The 19,330-nt window shown below is 37.0% G+C and overlaps 1 long non-coding RNA gene across 2 annotated transcripts; it reads right to left on the reverse strand.

Moving 5' to 3' along the window:
- Window positions 1–381: 381 nt before the first annotated feature.
- On the reverse strand, window positions 382–17,273 carry LOC126266751 (uncharacterized). Of its 2 annotated transcripts, none has more exons than XR_007548917.1 (3): window positions 17,151–17,273; window positions 711–761; window positions 382–613 (listed from the first exon to the last, which is right to left on the reverse strand). It is a non-coding gene; the product is annotated as an uncharacterized LOC126266751 (long non-coding RNA). The 2 variants fall into 2 exon arrangements; XR_007548916.1 differs by lacking the exon at window positions 17,151–17,273 and adding an exon at window positions 9,413–9,585.
- Window positions 17,274–19,330: the final 2,057 nt, after the last annotated feature.

A 19,330-nucleotide genomic window follows, 5' to 3' on the forward strand; every position in this document is an offset into this window, starting at 1 on the left:
CACACTTTCACTATGAATCTGACAACTGCTGTCTAGCAATTGCATGTAGGTGAAACAAGGACCTATGTGGTACTAAATGTTTTGTTGTGGCTACTGAATGGATTCTTGTAGTGGAAAGTGAAACAGGAGCTATATTCTAAGAAATGGTAGCAAGCGGATGAATGAGTAAGAGGGCTCATTGTAACACCGATGTCACATGGAATGCTCATTAGTAAATGCCCACTGGTTTGTAGGTGTTAATCCTGTAGTAATATAAATTCTCAACGTGGAGATACAAAAAAGTCATTGGGGAGTGTTATAGAAATCAAAGATAATCATGAGGTAATAAATATAAAAAGGAAACAAGGGTGAACACAGTATTTCAAAATCAATAAAAGAGCATTTAACACAGTCACAAACTGGTGGACCATTAAGACATTTATTCAGCAGCACTGATCTCACAGATGTTTATTTATACTCAAATTTTATACACAATCAATGAGTTCTCATCTCATGATTTTAAATGTAGATACTCTGCATATGATTCGGATATCTGGATCCATACTTATCCTCCAATTATGTAAGGACGACTGCCAAACAATGCTTCAAACAATGGCACATAGGTTTGCACATACTACAAACAGAAAGAAACAATATATATGCACATTACCAACTGATGATTCTATTCACACAATAAATCATTTCTAAAATTAAAAAGTGAAGTCATTTACCTGAGATGCGTTCACTGGCTGTGAGGGAAACACCAAGTAGCGATTCTGCAGCTGTAACAGAATTCTTAGTGTTAAACAAAGAATAACAGAAGGCAAGTAATACAGTTAACACAGTGCCTAGATGAATATGTATGCTAATTTATTTTACTATGATTGCAGTAATGATCCATCTTAGATGTACATCTAATGGACATGTAAGACATTATTATGTAGAATGATTATTCTATGGATCTACTTTTTTCACATTTCCAATATGGCAAACAAATTTATGGAGACTCAGTTACTTGGATAGAATGCTGAATTACACATGGTGGGCTCTAGGACTGATAGGGATACTGAACATGTATGAAGAAGGATGACACGAATGGTCACAGGTTTTCTTGACTCACGAAGAGTGTGATGGAAATGTTGAAAAAGCTGAAGTGGTAGATGCTTGAAAACAGGCACCAATTATCCCACAAAAGCCCACTTATAAATATTCAAGAGCAAGTATTATGTAAAAATTCTGCAGATATTTTTCGTCCTCCTTCATGTTAGTCCTTTAGGGACAGTGAAGATGAGGTTACATTAATTACTACATGCACAAGAGCATTTAGGCAATACTTTTTTCCAGACCTTATACATGATTGGAACAAGAAGAAACTGTAACATATAGTGCCATGTAAGTAACTTCTGACATTCACTTCTCAGTATGTATCTGTACGTAGAAAAGTGCTTGATTTATATGGCTACTGAGCAAATACATATGGCCGGTCACCAACCTGCTCTGCAAACAGCATGGTGTATACAAGTCTGATACCCACTAAATCAACTACATCAGTGTTGATGCAGACTAAGTGACTGTCAAGTGAGAATGTTGTTGAAGACTTACTGGCTCTGCTGGCATCTGTCAGCTCATGAACTGGTCATGTCAATCCCAGGCTATGAGATTAAAAGGTACTTAGATCTACTATGCTCATAGCTGTGCTAAGATGTAAACTCATATGCCTCACCAATATTTTTGAGCCCTATAAAGTTAGTGTACCATGTGTAATGCTGTCATACGCCCTATAATCATGTATAAGTTCCTGTGATGCGTGTGTTATGACCCAGGTGAAAGAATACTAAGAAGTTAAATATGACACAAACTGGAGGAGTCTTAGACAGAACAGCAACATGTGTAACCCCAGCATGCTGGGTAATGTGGTACAGCAACTCATTTTAGATTATGATGCAAGAGGAGACAGCCAGAGTTCCAACTAAAATGGATGTTTATTTAGTTGATGATTGATTTCGGGCTATGCCCATTCTCAAACTAACTAATGTTTGCAAAATAATGTGTCTGTCCAAAATAACAATAAATAAAGTGGTTACATATTTGTATGGTCCAACTAATGTTTGTTACTGACACTGCTTTAAGCAACACTTGGTAATAACATTGCTAGTTACAAATAACCACATTCTCTAGTGACTCACTGCTTCAGTTGGTCAGCATACAAAGTGCTGCATGGCTACATGTAAATTCAATTATGGGATAGGTGTATTGAAATTCTGAAAATTTGTGTGTTCACTAACACTGTAGAAACTTTAACTTATCAACATTTTTAAGCTCATTTTTAAAACCATACTACTTGCTAAATTCTAAAGGGAAGAACACTATAAAGAATTGTGGGATAACATATGGTACTCTTGTGACACTGGGCTTTCTTATTTGCTTCTATATGAAAATAATTACTTTGTCTTGTTCTATAGTATAGAACACACTTAAAGAAGAAAAATCCCTTAAAAACTTTTGAACAGGAATTTGTAGATCCAGTCCCTTTTTGTTATTCTTATCGCACATTTTTGGATAATGAATGAGAGTTTCGCAGAGCTTTATTCCACCTTTGAGCATATTTACATGCAATTGGTGTCATCAGTGTTAACACAGTAATATTAACGATAATAATAACATAAGTTTGGACACATCTCATTAACTATGTCAATAACAACAATAAGATTCCTAACAGATCAATTACCAGATAAATGAACTACATAGTTCAGCAAATGACAAATAAATAATCAAATACATAATCAACAAGTCATGAAACAGTAATAACATAGTTGCACAGTGTAGCATATGTATAGTTTGCAGTTAATTTATTGTCCAGTCTTAGAAGGATAGTGGGTCATTTCACATTACTATTTGTTCACTGCAGTAGTTTTTAAGCATTCTAAATACATAGGAGCTTTTAATTAGCTTTTTATGTAGTAATTCTTAATGTTTATCTCACTTTAGATTTTCATCTAAACAAATTCCTAAAAATTTTGTGTTTGGCATTTGTAATTCTTCACAATTATATTTGGTTTTGTATTATTTCATATGTGTCTGAAATTCATTCATTTTTTCCTCATTTAAAAATAAACAGTTATCCCTAAACTATTTATCTGGTTCTTCTGTTGTTTTTTCTATTTTTTGTGCAAGTCAGTCTCATTCTGAGCTTTGGTAAATGACTTGTTCTGTCAGCAAAAACTACAGCATCAGTTTTTATCAAATAGCTTGACAAGTCATTCATGACTATCAAGAACATTGGGAGTTCCAGCATCAAACCTGAGGGTTCACCGTAAATAATTTTATTATATCCAGAAAAATATGAGTTACCATTGTGAACTATTTCTACTTTCTGGTATCTGCCGAACTGTGTGTGAGCTGTACCATGAACTCCAGAGCAAAAGTTGAGCAATATTTTATGATCAATAACATCAAATGCTCTGGATAACTCTAAAAACACCCACAGTTGATGTTATTATGATCTATGGAATTTAGAACAACTTTTAGGAAATTATATGGATATGTCTGAAAGAACAGATACCATCTTCATATAGTTAAGGCTAACTGGCCATTGACCTTCTTCTTGTGTGGTGGATGCACACGCATTGCCCAAATTCTTACAGGACTCGGTAAGATTGTCTGCCGTGAGTAGTGAGTGTAGTGGGCAGGGCACTACGAATGTAGAGTGTGGACATTATGTTGGGAATGTGGGCCTCACAGGGAGCATGCAACGGATAAATCTCTGCAGTCACACTATCCTCTGTGTTCTCAGTGGCTTAGATGTATAGAGCATCTGCCATGTAAGCAGGAGATCCTGGGTTCGAGACCTGGTTGGGGCACACATTTTCAGATGTCCCCATTGATGTATATCAACACCTGTCAACAGCTTAGGGTCTTGAGTTAATTATCGTTTCATTTTAGGAAATTATGTATGGCTTTTTCAATTGATCTATTCTTTCTAAAGCCAATTTGTTCACTGACAAATATTCTACCTTTGCTCAGGGAGGCAGAGTCTTTTGTACATAACTCTACCTAATTTTTGTGAAATAAGACTTGTCATTTTTTACATCCTAAGGATCACTGTTTTTATATAATGGTTCTATAACTGAAACCTTTAGTTTTCTAGGGAAAGTATCAGTGCTGAAAGGAGCATTAATTATATCTACAAGCAGAAAAGCAATACATTTGCTGTGTTTACTGACTCTGTCTGGGAAGCCATCAGTGCCACCAAACAATTTATTCTTTAGTTTACTGACTGCATTTTCTACATCTTGTATGATTAAAGCATTTGAAAACATAGTTTTAAGATATGTACAGAAGTTATGATTAATTATATTATGACTTTGCATTTCTGTAAGTTTTTGTACAACACATGTATAATAACAGTTGAATATATCAGTAATCTGTAAAGGAACCTTAATAGTTTTTTTTTTTTGCCCTAACTATTAATAACTGTGTTGTTTTTTTATTTTGATTTGATTTATACTGGCTCCTTTCTAAACTGATTTCATTTTTTGTTACCCTTGTTTCCACCAATATATGAATCATTCTTTAACTTTTTTGCTGCAGTAATTACTTTCTTGAACAATTTCCTGTAAAGTGAACATTCTGTTTCAGAGCTAGATTTATCCTTGCTAAATTACCTAACTTTCTGTCACTCTCTAAATCTTCTTATCCTCAAGGTTATCTTTGTCTTAGTTCTGCTTTTAGTTTGATTTTCATAAGATGGAATTCAGTTTCACAGCTATATTTGTGACAAATTAAAAATACCTCAAACTTAGTGTACACATTGTCATGTTTATTGAAACCCAGTTTAAATTTTTTAATAAAGAATTAAAAATTCTAATGTTGCCCTCATTAATACATTTCCTGTTGATATATTTCTCATTTACCCTAGAATTTGTACTGAGTATATCATTTCTACTAAGTTTTAAAGATTTTATTGCTTTGTGATCTGTGAATCCAGTGTCATTCACTTCTACAACATAATATACTTTTTCCCAAATCAAAAACTATTTGATCAATTATGATTCCAGAGCTGTTTCCATGTCTACATTCATACACATGTACATCTTATTTCTCTGAAACACAATAGAGAAAGTTTGTTTATGCAGATGATCTTGCTTTGACCACTCAACAGAGAAGTACTGAAGCTGGTGAAGGAATACTCTCTGAAGATCTAAGTGAAATCCATGGATATTTCAAAAGTGGACATTAGCACCAAATCCAACAAAGATTGAAGTTAGACACTTTCGTCTTAACAATAATCTAACAAAGGATATTACTGCATTCCACTTCTGCAGAATAATACTACAGCAACAAAACATGGACGAAAAAAATAAAAAAAATAAAACTTAAGTCACAAAGGAAATACACCACATACAACAATAAAACACAGCGCTCATACAAGTGTGACAAAGTCTTTAGGAAGACTATGCAATGCTTCCTAACAACAAATCGCCTCTGATGAGTGTGACTGTTTACATTAGATTAGTTTGAACATTTGCTGGTGGGCTCCTCTGCGTGTACAGTTGAGTAGTACTTTCTCCCACTTATGGCTACAGATGTGTGGTTAGGCACCACTACCTAATACTGTTCCAGTTCAGAAATATCATAGATCTGAGGCTGATGCACAGAGAAGTCTGAGTTGCAGTAGGGAGTCTCCACATGACCTGTGTTTATGTTTAGTGATTTTGCAGTTTCCTCTTCATTTATTCCTCTCACATTAAATGAAAACAAAATGGATTTGTGTTGCCAGGAGCTATCAAACGAATTAAAATACATTTATATAATTACAGAAGGCTAAAATATGTTATTAGTTTTGCAGAACAATGAAGTTATTTTTGTTGGTTTGCTAAAGAGATTTGGCTTTTATTCATCTTTTGAGCTCAGGTAGTCAGCTTATTTGAAACAAAGTGTTTAATTTCACACTGTTGGCTAGTTTCAACTGTTTGCTGCATTTCAAGTGCTCATTTTCTATTTTCTAGCTTGTATGGCATTATGCCATAATAAAGAGCCAAACATGAGATAATACAGTACTGGTACTCAAGAAAATGTACATCCGATTCTGGATGTATGAATATTCACTTTAAGCTGAATTATGCGTTTTAGTATGGTTCACAAAATTCTGATGCTCTTGAAGTATCCTCTGATGTATTGTTTCTTTTATGACATTACACAAGATCTTTCAATGTTTTACATGTACGAACATGTGGGCTTCCTGTGTCATCGTAGCTGCACAAGTGCAGTGATGCCTGTTACCTGGTGCTCTCTGGCAACTGCTGAAATGAACCAATTTCTAACAGGTCATGGGAAAATATTGAGAATGGTGGTTTGAAAAGCATTACTTCCAAAGTAAATTTCACTTTGAGGAAGATGTACTATGTGTGAGAATGTGCAATGAATTTCTTAAATCACAGAGTGTTTGACTCTCATTTAAAAATCAACACTTTGAGGATGACCATTTAGAAGAATTTTGAGCATAGACGATCAGACATTTATATCATTATTAAAAATTTTACTGGCATGTATGTGTGATGTATCTTAAAGTGTAACAAGTGCTAAAAATATCAACATTATATGTGGAAGCTTAGCTTCTCTTGCATCTTATTAATCTTGGAGACCAATATTATGTGTGAAAGCTTCCTTTTTGTTGTAGCCACACTATGTACATTAATTTAAACCATTAACTTTTCTTATTTGCGTGTTCGCACTACTTAAGAGTGATCTTGCTATTGGCTGACTACATCACGTGTCCTGTGCCGTCATCAGCTGGCAAGATCACGTGACATGAGCTATGTCTGTCTTTCAAATGTGTGTCACAATCTAGATTACTATGCTTCAAAAAGTAACATGTGGTGTTTGGTGGAATTTGAAAATACCTTCATAACACAAAAATATGTAGTGTACATGTTGCTGTACATCAAAGATCTTTGCAAAACGTATTTTGTTCTCCCTGAGTTTCGTTTTCTAAACTGCTGGGAAATTCTACATTGGTGTATAAAACCGTAAACATTCAAAGGATTGATAAGTTTTATAGTGCCAAAGAAATGCATACTGTCACATAACATGGAAAATGTGCATTTTCATCCAGGAGAAAGAGTATTTTCAACCGGGAAATCTAGGAAAAATCCGAAATCTCTTTTTCCTTGTCCACATATACACCTGTATATATGTTTTGTGTAATTTGTTTTGATTGCTCACCTAAAATTACATTACTTTTGAAAATGGAAATTTGTCTTTTGTGTAAGATGGAGTTAAAAAAAAAAAATAAAATTTGATTTACAAACATGGAAAAAACATCAACATGTAGTTCCAATGTGAGTAAGAGAATAGGTGAAGTTAAAATGGCTGAAATTAGTGAAGTATCAAGGCAGGAAGAGCAGGACTTCTTGCCATGTGAGTACGTGGTTACAAATACAAAAACAATTAGAGGTGTTGCAAAAGTAGATCGAATAATGAGTGAAAGAACAGGAAGAAATGCAGGTGAGTTCTGTGAACAGCATGGTGGAAGCATTATCACAGTGAAAACAGACACAAAGCAACAACCACCAAACCATCACAAATTTGTATACCTACTAGCTACACAAATGATCAAGAGACTGGAAGAATATTTGGTAAAAAAAATTATTGAGATAGTTAAGGTTACAAAAAAGTAATTGTTCTTGGGAACTGGAATACCTCAGCAAGAATAGGAACAGAAGGAAACACGGTAGAACATAGACTTGCAGAAAAGATTGAAGTGAGAACCTACCTGAAACAATTTTGTACAGAGCATAATTTAATCAATGCTAACAGTTGGTTTAAGAATGATTAGTTTTTGTTTTTATTGGCCCCAAAATACCACTAGCTGATGTTGGAAGGGAGTCTATATTATGGGTTTCGCAGCTATCTGGTAACTGAGAGCACACTAGAAATAGGTGAGAAGTGTATAGAGGACATGTGTTCCTCCTATCAGTTGTGCAAAAATGACGCCATTTTTCTTGTGCTGTTTGTGTGTCTGTCTGGTCACCTACAGCAGTGCCCTGTGAGTTCCCTTCCCTCTGACAAAACACACAGAGATTATCAATAAACAGGACACTGGGACACTGTAGCTTTCCTCTCTACTTATGTTAATAAGCTGCTTCAGGATTTTAGTTGCCTACCTGTGTGAATCCACAGCTGTTATAAAAGTACTTTGCTTCCTGAAACTCAACATGTAGTCCACAATCATAATGGTGGTACACCAATGCCAATCTGTTGTGCTGCCTAATTAAACACGCTTATGACCCTAACACTAGGAGTTTCTTGTATGCTGATGACCTCGCTCTTTCCAGTTAGAGCTCAGAATTTGAACAGCACAGAACACCCACATGAATTCCCTTCAAGATCTATCAAGATAATGTAGCTTAAACCACACCATTCAGAGACACAGTATTGGGTAGATCAAGGTTTAATCTGGCAAGATTGGGCAACAGGGCACGCAAGACAGTACTGAGTGTGATTTTGGAGAAGTTCAGATTGTCCAGAACATGTTTCAGTGTTGAGTTTCCAACCTCCTGTACTGCAGAAGACATCCATCAAGTGACAGAAAATGGACTGGAAGCATTCAAATTTTGGTCAAAGAGTATGTAACATGTGAACTGGGCATCTAGGTATGTCTTTGACATCAGAATAATAATAATTCTACACTCTCCTGTAGTTTCAGTTTCCCATTTTGTCCATGTATTTTATGGATTCATTGAATATCGCTCTGTATTTTGTTGTGTCTTTGGCATTTGTCCCACAAAGGTGCAGTCGCATGAGAGAAAGTAACTTTTTGTGTATCTCATAGATTTAATAATAAAAGTTTGAAAGCTAAAGTTTGTCTGACTGTTGCTCAGTACTTCTTCTATACAGTGAGTGCCTAAACTTTCTGTCACAGTTATTTGTTGATACAGAATTATTGATATTCAACAACAATTAATTCATTTTATTCATTATGAACTGGCCGTTGATTTATTAAGAAACCATCTGATAGCATTATTAATGCAAGTATGATAATATACTAAAAAGTTGTACAATATGTTAAACAGAAATAGCGCTGTTATTTTATGGAATGTTTCTCTTTCAGCATCGAATAAAAATAACTACTTGTGCTTTTAGTAAATTTGATAACATCAATATGGAAGTTTGTAATTTGTTTTAAACTATATGTGGTCATCTACTTCTGCATCTGAGATGAAAAAAGTTCAATGCAGTAACCTTCTAAGATCATACACAAGAAATATAATAATTCTTCTTCATGTTTACAGTTCTCTTCATTGTCTGAACATTTCAATTTTCATTGCTACCAGAATCTTTTAATATGTTTGGCCAAGTTCTCTCATGTTTTCTTTTAGAAGAGTTAAATTAGAAATTGGAGAATGTACATCTTGAAGCAGAATGAACTTACCTCATCATTTGCTGGAAAGGCAAAGCACATGCATGCCATTACTAGAAAAAAGAACAACACTGGTAACTTCATTCTTGCCTATGGGTCAGGGCAGATACCTATATGATGAACGAATCAACTGGTCTGGTGAGCTCTAGTGTCAGGATGGGTATTTATACCCAGGACAGATAGTGTGTGTGCTACTGAAAGAATTGCATCGAGTTCTCTCTCTCTCTCTCTCCCTCTCCCTCCCTCTCACTCTCTGTCTCTCTCTCTCTGTCTCTCTCTCTCTCTCTCACACTCTCTCTCTCTCTCTCTCTCTCTCTCTCTCTCTCACACACACACACACACACACACACACACACACACACACACACACACACACACACACACACACAAACACACATACACACACATATGGTATAAGCGTGCTGGGTGATACACATTTCATTGTGCACAGAACAAACATGCAGTAGACAAATGTTTTCGTTTTTCTTAACATGTTTCAGGCAACAGCTGTGCTGATAATGGGAACAAGGCTCCTGCCATTCTTATCGCAAGGCCATCCCTTCCATGTCCCTGGCTGTTACAGTTGTGTTTCTACAACAGTTCTTCACACATTATATATCAGCAATGTTGGACACCCAAATACTAAAAAAATCATTGTTTCCCTCAGCTGAGCTGGTTTATATCAACATATAGTCCTTTACATGGTGATGACAGAAACAAAAACAAATGCCAGTAGTATTCTGAGAATCAATAGTTCCACTTAGGATTTTTAATCTATGCACCCCTATGCAAATACCATTACCTGTTTATGTGGAAGCCATGCACTGTGAATTTATTACTATTCTGTAAATATTAAAAAAATTTACAGTGATTCTTCTTTTGTTTGCATTTCTTAGTTCACTGATTGTCTTTATCACACAGGGTGCCCCAGGAGGAATGGAAAATATACAGGAATACGACAGGAATGGTAATTCCAAGCAAAGAATTCTAGTAAACATGGGTTCTAAGATGCATATCTTAAAACCTAAAAGCACATCGTTATATTTAGTTTTGTGAAACAAATCTCTTCTTATGCAAGCTCATTGGTTTATTTTGGGAGGAGATAGTATGGGCCAAGACATGAAAAATGGTCTAGCAAGCATAGGTAATTGAAATAGTAATGTATGAAATGCTAGCTGACTTCCTGAATAAAAATAAAATTCTGACTAATGCTCAAAATGAGTTTAGAAAGAACAGATCCACAGAAACGGCAGTCTTGCAATTCATGAAAATGGTTCTAAAAGCCTTCTACAGTAACGAAATAAGCTGTGAAATATTCTTAGATTTATCTAAAGCATTTGATTAAATCAGCCATGAATTACTGAATATGAAATTAGAATGTTATGGAGTCCGGTGACTTGCCTTGAAATGGTTCAAGTCTTATCTCTCTGATACACAACAGAAAGTACAAATACATCATGAAGGCAAATAGAATATTTCAGATTTCAACGAAACTAGCTGTGGAGTGTCCCAGGGTTCTGTGTTTGACCATCTGTTGTTCTTGGTGTACATAAACGATTTGCCAAACCATCTGACAGTTGCACAAATGGTGATTTTCACTGATGACACTAGCATTTTTATAAAAGTGTACGCTGAGGATGATCTACAGCAGAATGTCTCTAGGACAGTAAATGAGACAGGAAAATGGTTTAGTGATAATGCTTTGATCATAAGTAAGAATAAAATGTTACTGATTAATTTCAGTAATATTAAAAGTAAGGCTAGAAGAAGAGTAAAAGCTGAGATGGAACTATGTTATTGCACAAGCTGCATACACAAAATTCCTCAGTACATGGTTGGATCAGCACTTGAGATGTGTAAAGGATCTAGAAGTTTAGAGTAAAAAAGTAAGTAAATCGTGGTATGTGCTAATAATGCTTTGGGAATGTTGCAAAACTGAATCATTTCTGTGTGCCTATTATGCTAACATGCACAGTTTGCTTAGATATTGTGTGACCTTCTGAGGAAATACAGGTATGGCAAAACAAGACTTTGAACTTCAAAAAAAAAGGCTATTAGAATAATGAAAGGGGTTCCCTGCAGAGTTTCATACAGGGAAAAATTTAAAGAATTTAAACTAATGACTCTTCCTAACTTATACATCTATGAATGTGTATGCCTCATACACACACACATGGTATTAGCATGATGGGTGATACACATTTTATTGTGCATAGAACAGACATGCAGTAGACAAATGTATTCATTTTCTTAACTTGTGTCAGGCAACAGCTGTGCTGATAATGGGAACAAGGCTCCTGCCATTCTTATCACAAGGCTATCCCTTCCCTGTCCCTGGCTTTTACAGTTGTCTGTCTACAACAGTTCTTCATACCTTATACATCAGAAATATTTGACACTCAAATACTAAAAGAAAAATCATTGTTTCCCTCAGCTGAGATGTTTTATATCAACAAATAGTCCTTTACATGGTGATGACGGAAACAAGAAAAAATGCAAGTAGTATTCTGAGAATCAATAGTTCCTCTTAGGATTTTTAATCTATGCACCCCTATGCAAATACCAGTACCTGTTTATGTGAAAGCCATGCAGTCTGAATTTATTACTGTTCAGTAAATATTTAAACTTCTACAGTTATTCTTCCTTTGTTTGCACTTCTTAATTCACTGATTGTCTTTATCACACAGGGTGCCCCAGGAGGAATGACAAATATACAGGAATATGACAGGAATGTTAATTCCAAGCAAAAAATTCCAGTAAACATGGGTTCTAAGATGCATATCTTAAGAGTTAAAAGCACATCATTATATTTAGTACTGTGAAACAAATGTCTTCTTATGCAAGCTCATTGGTTTCCATATTTTGGGAGGAGATAGTATGGGCTAAGACAAGAAAACATTGTCTAGCAAGCATAGGTAACTGAAATAGTAATGTATGAAAGGTTAGCTGACTTCATAAATAAAAATAAAGTTCTGATTAATGCTCAAAATGAGTTTAGAAAGAACAGATCCACAGAAACGACAGTCTTCCAATTAATGAAAATGCATCCAAATGCCTTGGACAGTAACGAATTAAGCTGTGAAATATTCTTAGATTTATCTAAAGCATTTGATTAAAACAGCCATGACTTATTGAATATGAAATTAGAATGTTATGGGGTCCAGGGACTTGCCTTGAAATGGTTCATCTTATCTCTCTGATAGACAACAGAAAGTACAAATATGTCACGAAGGCAAAGAGTATCTTTCAGATTAAAAAAAAAAAATAGCTATGGAGTGTCCTAGGGTTCTGTGTTAGGCCCTCTGTTGTTCTTGGTGTACATAAACAATTTGCCAAACCATCTGGCAGTTGCTCAAATGGTGATTTTCACTGATGACACTAGCATTTTTATAAAAGGGTACACTGAGGATGATCTACAGCAGAATGTCTCTAGGACAGTAAATGAGAGAGGAAACTGGTTTAGTGATAATGCTTTGATCATAAATAAGGATAAAATGTTATTGATTAATTTCAGTAATATTAAAAGTAAAGCTAGAAGAGGAGTAAAAGCTGAGATAGGGAACTGTGTTATTGAGCAAGCTCCATACACGTAATTCCTCGGTATATGGATGGATCAGCACCTGAAATTGGAAAAGCATCCAGAAGTTTAGAGTAAAAAAGTAAGTAAAATCTTCTATGTGCTCAGAATGCTTCGGGAATGTTGCAAATTGAATCATTGCTGTGTGCCTATTATGCTTACATAAACAGTTTGCTTCGATATTGTGTGATCTTCTGGGTAAATACGGATACGGCACAACAATCTTTTGAACTTCAAAAAAGGGCTATTAGAATAATGCAGAGTGTCATTCACGGAAAAATTTAAAGAATTTTAATTAATGACTCTTCCTAACATATACATCTATGAATGTGTATGATTTCTGAAAACACACCAGGAATTTTCAACGTTAAATAATCAGGTTCATAACCATGAAACAAGGGAGAGGGATGTTTTTCACAGAGAGACCCACAAAGGAGCACTCTACCAAAAAAGGGTAAACTACCAGCCCAAAATACTTTTTAGAACATTTTCTTCTGCTATAAAGAAAGTTAAAGAATTTTATAAATTCAAAGTAGATCTTAAACAATTTTTACTAACACATTGTTTTTATAGCATTGAAGAATATGTGAATATGGAAAAGTAATATTACTTATATATACCGACATAAAAGATTTGTACACTCCTGGAAATGGAAAAAAGAACACATTGACACCGGTGTGTCAGACCCACCATACTTGCTCCGGACACTACGAGAGGGCTGTACAAGCAATGATCACACGCATGGCACAGCGGACACACCAGGAACCGCGGTGTTGGCCGTCGAATGACGCTAGCTGCGCAGCATTTGTGCACCGCTGCCGTCAGTGTCAGCCAGTTTGCCGTGGCATACGGAGCTCCATCGGAGTCTTTAACACTGGTAGCATGCCGCGACAGTGTGGACGTGAACCGTATGTGCAGTTGACGGACTTTGAGCGAGGGCGTATAGTGGGCGTGCGGGAGGCCGGGTGGACGTACCGCTGAATTGCTCAACACGTGGGGCGTGAGGTCTCCACAGTACATCGATGTTGTCGCCAGTGGTCGGCGGAAGGTGCACGTGCCCGTCGACCTGGGACCGGACCGCAGCGACGCACGGATGCACGCTAAGACCCTAGGATCCTGCGCAGTGCCGTAGGGGACTGCACCGCCACTTCTCAGCAAATTAGGGACACTGTTGCTCCTGGGGTATTGGCGAGGACCATTCGCAACCGTCTCCATGAAGCTGGGCTATGGTCCCGCACACCGTTAGGCCATTTTCTGCTCATGCCCCAACATCGTGCAGCCCGCCTTCAGTGGTGTCGCGACAGGCGTGAATGGAGGGACGAATGGAGACGTGTCGTCTTCAGCGATGAGAGTCGCTTCTGCCTTGGTGCCAATGATGGTCGTATGCGTGTTTGGGGCCTGCCGGTGAGCGCCACAATCAGGACTGCATACGACCGAGGCACACAGGGCCAACACCCGGCATCAGGGTGTGGGGAGCGATCTCCTACACTGGCCGTACACCTCTGGTGATCGTTGAGGAGACACTGAATAGTGCACAGTACATCCAAACCGTCATCGAACCCATCGTTCTACCATTCCTAGACCGGCAAGGAAACTTGCTGTTCCAACAGGAGAATGCACGTCCGCATGTATCCCGTGCCACCCAACGTGCTCTAGAAGGTGTAAGTCAACTACCCTGGGCAGCAAGATCTGTCCCCCATTGAGCATGTTTGGGACTGGATGAAGCGTCGTCTCACGCGGTCTGCACGTCCAGCACGAACGCTGGTGCAACTGAGGCGCCAGGTGGAAATGGCATGGCAAGTCGTTCCACAGGACTGCATCCAGCATCTCTACGATCGTCTCCATGGGAGAATAGCAGCCTGCATTGCTGCGAAAGGTGGATATACACTGTACTAGTGCCGACATTGTGCATGCTCTGTTGCCTGTGTCTATGTGCCTGTGGTTCTGTCAGTGTGATCATGTGATGTATCTGACCCCAGGAACGTGTCAATAAAGTTTCCCCTTCCTGTGACAATGAATTTATGGTGTTCTTATTTCAATTTCCAGGAGTGTATTTATTATCCAAGCTTCTGAAACAAATTGAAGATAAGAAACTATATTGTAATTTACTACATCCATACAATGTATAATGTTAACAGATGAACAAAGAGATTTATTGATCGATAGGCTCTAAAGCGCACACCTTAAGAGTTATGGGCACCTATTCAATGGAGGACATATGTTCCACAGCAGTGACAGTTCTTTAGGTATGCAATTTAAAGCCCACGTTTACTGGATATTTTTTGTTATTTTATTCCATACTACCACCTCTCAAAATATGGAAAACAAAGAGCCCGCAGTAGAAGAACTTGTTTTATGGTATTGAAAATGAAGAGTGCACATAACTCTTCAGGAATGCATTTTACAGCCAATGTTCACTACATGTTTCTGCTTCAAATGATCATTCCCATCACACCCCTGAATACTGACCATTATTCCTGTGACGCACTGCATAATTTGATACAGTTGTTGCTCACCTTTCAATTGTCAGTGCCACTGAGAGTCAGAGGGCATGAATGCAATATGAAAATGGCTTCTTATGTCAGAAGCATGATTAGATTCGATTTACTTCCATTACAATTGATCCATAGTGAGGAGATCCCCCAGGGTGTAGAACAAGTCAGAAAAACAGTAATACATGACAAATATTTACAACTAAAACAAATTAGCTTTACTCTAACCTTGGTTAGGTTTGGGGGAAAACAGTGTTCAAATAAGATAAGCACTTTATTAGCAAATGTGTTATTTCTATTTTTGGTTCTACCAAGAAATTTATCAGTGGAGTACAAGGAGTTGGCCACCAATAAATCATTTAGGCTTCTCTTAAACTGAATTCCATTGGTTGTTAAGCTTTTTTGGCTGCTGACAAGTTATTGAAAATGTGTGTTTCTGAATAATGCACATCTTTTTGTGTAAGAGTAAAGGATTTTAAAACCTTATGACGATTATTCTTATTTCTAGTATTGATTCCATGAGCAGAGCTGTTGGTTTGAAAAAGTTATATATTTTTAATGATTAATTGTGTGTCCTGTATCTGGGTTCTGAGTTACAGCAGAAGTCTACAGAGAGAAGGTGTGAGTAGCATTTGCCGAGCACCTTGCATGCCAGACACGTGAGCTGTCTCTTTGGGCAGGGTAGCAAGAGTTGGAGCTGTCTGCTAAAAAGGGAGGACCTGTTGCTAATGTCACCAGGGAAGTGCACTGTAGCACACAGCAACTGGTGCTTGGATGCAGGAAGGTGTGGGCCTGGGAGTGGTGCTTGCATCAGCCTGAGCACCATGAGCTTAACAGCTTTCTGCTGATCCAAAATGGGTGAGCATCATCTTGCTTTTCTGGTTCCTATGAAGACAGTGTTGTTATGGCCTATTTAGCTGTACTGCCAATATAAAGTAACTCAAGTGCCATCTCAAGGACTGTGTTTCAAAAACTCTGAGCAATAGCTGCGTAGTCAACCTCTGTATTTTGTTGTGTCTTTGGCATTTGTCCCACAAAGGTGCAGTCGCATGAGAAAAAGTAACTTTTTGTGTATGCCATAGGTTTAATGATAAAAGTTTGAAAGCTAAAGTTTGTCTGACTGTTGCTCAGTACTTCTTCTATACAGTGAGTGCCTAAACTTTCTGTCACAGTTATTTGTTGATACCAAATTAAAGATATTCAACAACAATTATTTCATTTTATTCATTATGAACTGGCCATTGATTTATTAATAAACCATCTGATGGCATTCTAAATGCAAATATGATAATATACTAAAAGTTGTACAATATGTTAAACAGAAATAGCTCTGTTATTTTATGGAATATTTCTCTTTCAGCATCGAATAAAAATAACTGCTTGTGCTTTTAGTAAATTTGATAACATCAATATGGAAGATTGTAATTTGTTTTAAACTATATATGGTCATCTACTTCTGTATCTGAGACAAAAAAAGTTAAATGCACTAACCTTCTAAGATCATACACAAGAAATATAATAATTCTTCTTAATGCTTACAGTTCTCTTCATTGTCTGAACATTTCAATTTTCATTGCTACCAGAATCTTTTAATATGTTTGGCCAAGTTCTCTCATGTTTTCTTTTAGAAGAGTTAAATTAGAAATTGGAGAATGTACATCTTGAAACAGAATGAACTTACCTCATCATTTGCTGGAAAGGCAAAGCACATGCATGCCATTACTAGAAAAAAGAACAACACTGGTAACTTCATTCTTGCCTATGGGTCAGGGCAGATACCTATATGATGAACGAATCAACTGGTCTGGTGAACTCCAGTGTCAGGATGGGTATTTATACCCAGGACAGATAGTGTGTGTGCTACTGAAAGAATTGCATCGAGTTCTCTCTCTCTCCCTCCCTCTCACTCTCTGTCTCTCTCTCTCTCCTCTCTCTCTCTCTCTCTCTCTCACACACACACACACACACACACACACACACACACACACACACACAACATACATATACACACATATGGTATAAGCGTGCTGGGTGATACACATTTCATTGTGCACAGAACAGACATGCAGTAAACAAATGTTTTCATTTTCTTAACATGTGGCAGGCAACAGCTGTGCTGATATTGGGAACAAGGCTCCTGCCATTCTTATCGCAAGGACATCCCTTCCCTGTCCCTGGCTGTTACAGTTGTGTGTCTACAACAGTTCTTCACACCTTATACATCAGCAATGTTTAACACTCAAACACTAAAAAAAATTATTGTTTCCCTGATCTGAGCTGTTTTGTATCAACAAATAGTCCTCTACATTGTGATGACAGAATCAAAAACAAATGTCAGTAGTATTCTGAGAATCAATGATATCACTTAGGATTTTTAATCTGTGTACTCCTATGCATATACCAGTACCTGTTTATGTGAAAGCCATGCACTGTGAAATTATTTCTATTCAGTCAATGTTAAAAAATTTACAGTTATTCATCTTTTGTTTGCATTTCTTAATTCACTGATTGTCTATATCACACAGGGTACCCCAGGAGGAATGGCAAATACACAGGAATATGACAGGAAGACAGGAATGGTCATTCCAAGCAAAAAATTCCAGTAAACATGGGTTCTGAGATGCGTACCTTAAGAGCTACAAGCACATCTTCATCTTTAGTACTGTGAAACAAAGCTCTTCTTATGAAAGTTCATTGGTTTCCAAAGTTTGGGAGGAGATATTATGGACCAAGACAATAAAAATTTGTCTAGCAAGCAGAGGCTCTAAAATGCTTACCTTAACAGTAATGGGCACTTATTCAGTGAAGGAGATATGTTGCACAGGTGTTATAGTTCTTTAGGTACGCAATTTAGAGCCCAAGTTTACTTAATATTTTTTGTTATTTTGGTCCACACTATTGCCTCTCAAAATATGGAAAACAAAGAGCCCACAGTAGAAGAATTTGTTTTATGGTATTGAAAATGAAGAGTGCTCATAACTTTTCAGGTATGCATTTTACAGCCAATGTTCACTAGATGTCTCTGCTTCAAATGATCATTACCATCACACCCCTGAATACTGACCATTACTCCTGCTACACACTGTATGATGTGATACAGTTGTTGTTGATCTATTAATTGTCAGTGGCACTGAGAGTCAGAGGGCATGAATGCAATATGTAAATGCCTTCTTACGCCATGCACAAGCACGATTAGATTAGGTTCACTTCCATTACAATTGATCCATAGTGAGGAGGTCCCCCATGGTGTAGAACAAGTCAGAAAAAAAAGTAATACGTGACAAATATTTACATCTAAAGCAAATAAGCTTTACAATAACCTTGGTTAGTTTTGGGGGAAAACAGCATTAAAATAAGATTAACACTTTATTAGCAAAAGTGTTTTTTTTTGTTTTGTTTTGGTTCTACTGAGAAATTCATCAGTGGAGCAGAAGGAGTTGGCCACCAATAAATCATTTAGGCTTCTCTTAAACTGAATTGGCTGCTGACAAGTTATTGAAAATGTGTGTTTCTGAATAATGCACATCTTTTTGTGTAAGAGTAAAGGATTTTAAATCCTTATGATGATTATTCTTATTTCTAGTATTGATTCCATGAGCAGAGCTGTTGGTTTGAGAAAGTTATATATTTTTAATGATTAATTGTGTGTCCTGTATCTGGGTTCTGAGTTACAGCAAAAGTCTACAAAGAGAAGGTGTGAGTGACATTTGCCGAGCAGCTTGCATGCCAGACATGTGAGCTGTCTTTAGGGGCAGGGTAGCAAGAGTTGGAGCTGTCTGCTAAAAAGGGAGGACCTGTTGCTAATGTCACCAGGGAAGTGCACTGTAGCACACAGCAACTGGTGTTTGGATGCAGGAAGGT

This window comes from Schistocerca gregaria, chromosome 4, assembly GCF_023897955.1.
Source record: "Schistocerca gregaria isolate iqSchGreg1 chromosome 4, iqSchGreg1.2, whole genome shotgun sequence".
Classification (NCBI taxonomy): domain Eukaryota; kingdom Metazoa; phylum Arthropoda; class Insecta; order Orthoptera; family Acrididae; genus Schistocerca; species Schistocerca gregaria.